The sequence below is a fragment of the Gavialis gangeticus genome, unplaced genomic scaffold (assembly GCF_001723915.1).
Source record: "Gavialis gangeticus isolate Ggan-Ray unplaced genomic scaffold, GavGan_comp1, whole genome shotgun sequence".
Taxonomy (NCBI): Eukaryota; Metazoa; Chordata; order Crocodylia; family Gavialidae; genus Gavialis; species Gavialis gangeticus.
The window spans coordinates 27,058,669-27,062,610 of NW_017728993.1; the positions used below are offsets into that span (position 1 = coordinate 27,058,669).

General features: G+C 49.9%; 1 protein-coding gene across 10 annotated transcripts in view; it reads right to left on the bottom strand.

Moving 5' to 3' along the window:
• ST3GAL3 (ST3 beta-galactoside alpha-2,3-sialyltransferase 3) overlaps positions 1-3,942 on the bottom strand; it is a 313,721-nt gene that overhangs the window by 55,671 nt on the left and 254,108 nt on the right. The gene's annotated exons all lie outside the window — the stretch shown is intronic.

Here is a 3,942-nt window from a genome sequence, read left to right on the forward strand (position 1 = left end):
CCCCCACAATCATATTACACTCCCCCACAATCTGACAGGTATCCTGTTTTTCAAAACTGGAAACCTTATCCCTAAGAAGAGCTCCACTGAGCAGGGCCCTGGACAAGGTGACCTCCTAGTCTATGATTCTAACTTGGGGAAACTAGTCGCATACTTCAAACATTTCCAGGATCGTCACCAACCCTCCTCAGAGTGACAAAATCTTTGTCACTTCAAAAAGTACAACCGCCGTGGCATCAGCAGAGAGGAGGTCTTCACATCCTCAGTGCACGGGAAGGTCTTTATTCCTAGAGACCAACATTTTCAAGACTAGGAGCCCAGAGCTGTGTCACTTTGGGGCATGAGTCCCACTGACTTCAAGCTCTGATGGAGGACAAGAATCAGGTTGAAATCTTGCACCTATGTTGCCTTGCCTGGTTCGATGCACTGGAAAACCCTATTGGTTATAAATACAGCGCGGCCCGTTTGCTTCTCAAGTTCGTGTTGTTCTCACAGTGCGGATGTTCGTGATGCTCGGGGCTGGTCTTTTTCGGCACAAATGAGCATTTTAAGTGTCAAGCATCATAGCAGAAAAAATCTCTGTCAAATCCAAAACTCTTCCTAGGTGAACAGGAACAAACAACCCGTGTTGCCAGTTTAACAGCCTTAACTGTGAAGAATGTTAAGAACTAGCAACATGCCAATAAAAATCATGACCTAAGTGATTTTTTTTGAACCAGTAATTGGGTTTATTATTTTTACCCCTCCCTGATTTATACGTTAGCTTTGAAGCATCCAAACCTGGCTGAAATCAAGCCCAGGAACTGAGAGCAGGCTGACTATCAGCCTGTTTCTGAGGCTACCTGTATGGTCACATATATGACACCTGGCATGGGATTTCTCTACTGAATGTACTGCAAACTTCAAACATTTTCTGTGTCTGTCTCTGAGCTACCCTGACCTTTCTCAGCAGCAGCTTCACACTAAGTAAGTGGCCAAACACTGCTCTCACTACAAACACAGGCCATCGTGCCTACTTTCATCTGCCTGCTTGGGTGTCGGAGGAAGGCAGGTGCCTGGAGTATTTTCACATTTCAGTGTGTAATTATTTGACCAGAGTCTTGTTCTCTGCTGCTGGATTTGCTCTTCTGCTGCAGGGTCTGCTAATCCCCCTGCTAATCCCCCCACTCAGGAACAATGCTTTTTATCTAGAGAGACAGGAGCGAAAATAAACCATTTCCCCGGCAAAATGAGCTCCTCAGCCCAGAGCGCGGGGCCAGAGTGCGAGCTGCTGATGGAGCCCAGCAATAGTCGTGTTAACGAACCAGCAACTCAGCTCAGAGGTCTGTGCCCCAGGTGTCTCGTGGCAACTGAGCAGGAAAACTTCTGGCAGCAGAGCCCGGGTTTGTGAAGCAGCTTTCCTCGGGGCTTGACTCTGCCTCTGTCAGGACACGCTGTCACTGAGGTGTCTTCATTAGGGCAACGTCACATCTCCGTCCCACCGGCCTCTCCAGCAGTGGTTTGCTTTCCCCCACGAGTTGCCTCTTGTCCTCCTCATCTGTTTAAAGTATCAGCACTGCGGGGCCCCAACCCCTGACCAGTCTCCGAGCGCTATCAAAGAGTCAGTATTGCCTGAGAGGAGCACTCCTGATCCTGCTCGTGGCTTTAAGGAGGCATCTTTTTTTATTTTTTTTTTACTAAAGAACACATGGGAATTGACTGCAACACAGCAGCCCTCGCCAGCAGAAGCCCCGAGGCTTGGGACGTGGAGAGTCTTAGCTCCAATCTGCCACTGCTCACAGTTTAATAGAGCACCCAGGTGTCATGGGCTCCAATTCTACCTCCAGGGAAAAGGTCAATATTTGCCAAGACTAGATTTGCTGCCCAAGCTAACGGCCTTTTCATGTGTACACGTGGGCCATGTTTTCTCCACTCACTGCACTGGGGGGAGTTTCCACATTTCTCTCTCTCAAAAATGGCCCTGAGCCCCCAGATCCAGCCCCTGCACAGCTCTGTAAGGCAGTGCCACAGCTCAGGACACAACGAGGTAGACGCATGCAGAAAGAAAAGCTTGCCTCACCCCAGTTTCCATGAGACTCAAGTAACCAGGTGGGCGAGTTTGGGAAGGTGCCTGCTCTCAGCCCCTCTCCAACATTCAGGCACCTGGCTTCGTTTAACTTTTTAAGTCACTCTCCCACCCCCAGCCAGTACAGGGGCTCAGATGCCCCCTCACCATCCCAGTCTGCAAACTGGCTGCAGATTTGGGGAGGTGAGGAGAAGGCTCCAGCTTTTCATTTTGAAAGGAGTGGGGACATTTTGATTTGGGCCTCAGTGGGTGGCCTAGTGCGAAGAGCTTTGCAGGCACAGTTGGAGTCTCAGGAGGAGCACTGATTAAATGAGTTTGGTGCATCCCAGCTCAGGCTAAAGGACTGGAAGTCACAAGAGCTCACGAAGCAGTCAGCACCCCCTGCTAGCCATGGGAACGAGAGCGCACCAGGGCAGGGAGCTGTCAAAGCTTCTTCCCACTCAGCAGACCCTTCCTCACATCCAGGACCAAGCGCGTAGATATGAACAGTTCCTAGTATCATAGTTATACCTTTCAGACTAACTGCATCAGATATGCTGAGCTACAGCTCACTTCATTACACCTTCACTTCATCATGATATCTGCTGAAGTAAGCGGTTGCTCACAAAAGCCTATGCATCTCTGATTCAGTTTGTCTAGAAGGTGTAACTCTACCCTGCCTTCTGCCTGACTTCAGATGGACACGGCTAATTCCCTCGTAGTACTACTGAAAAACCCTCACACCCTTCAGGCACAGACCTCCTCCGAACTTGCAGACGAATTCCTTCATGCCCCCATCAGACCTACATGCTCTTGTGCCAGCTGGCCTGCTTGCTGACATGGCTCCTCTCCTTCCCTGACACTTACCTGGGCATAGTGGCAGAGAGCAGACCCCTTCCCTCTCAGCCTTTGTTTTGCCGAACTAAAAAAGCCCAGCTCTTTATCCTCTCTTCTCTAAGGTCAACTCTCTGTTTCCCTGATCATCTCTGAAATCACAGTCTCAGAGCCGCAGGGCTGGCAGGGAGCTGCGGAGGTCACATCCAGTCCAAGCCGACCCTTAGGCAGGATCAGCCCTGACCAAACAGCCCGGAAAAATCCACTGTCCAACCTCTCAGCAAAACCACACAGTCCCTCTCTGCCCTTGTGCCAGGCAGAATTTGTTGACGTGGAACAGGATGAGGAGAACTGCATGCAGCTCCCCAGGTGAGGTCCCACCTGGGCCTGGTATTACTGCTTCCACGTTGCTGCTGGAAATGGCTCACCCCATTTGCTACTGGAAATGGCTTGCACCTGCCTTTCTGTTGACTGCATCAGATTTGGCTTGTGGTCATCCCAAGATCAACTAATACACCCCAGCCTTCCTCCTCTTCTCTCATGTCCACTGATGAGCTCCCAGCTTACAAGAGAAATGTTCATTAATCTCTAATTAACCCCATTTCCTAGCTCGCCATTAACCTTATAGTTCTCATACTAATCCCCATCCTCTCCAGCCAGCTAATAAATTTCCATGTGGCTCTGTGTCAAGGGCTTTATTGAAGTCCAGCTAGACAAGATCTGCTGTGTTTCCCTTGTCTGGAAAATCAATCATGTTATCAAGAACAGATAGCAGTGTGGCCTGGTATGATCGGCCTTTGATAAACCCATGCTGCATTTTGGCTCATTTTTGTTCACTTCTCTGTCTTCAAGTACTCCTTCCTTCCAAACTTGCTCTGAAGCCTGGCATTCAGCTGAGGTCAGGTTAGCACCCTGTGGCTGCTCACATGGGTCCATTCCCCTGCTTTTCTCAACCCCTTTGTGAGTACAGGCACTCCCTCTGCTGCTCTCCAGTCACACTGTTCTCCCCAACCCAACCCAACCCAACCCAACCCAACCCAACCCAACCCAACCAGATTGATTAA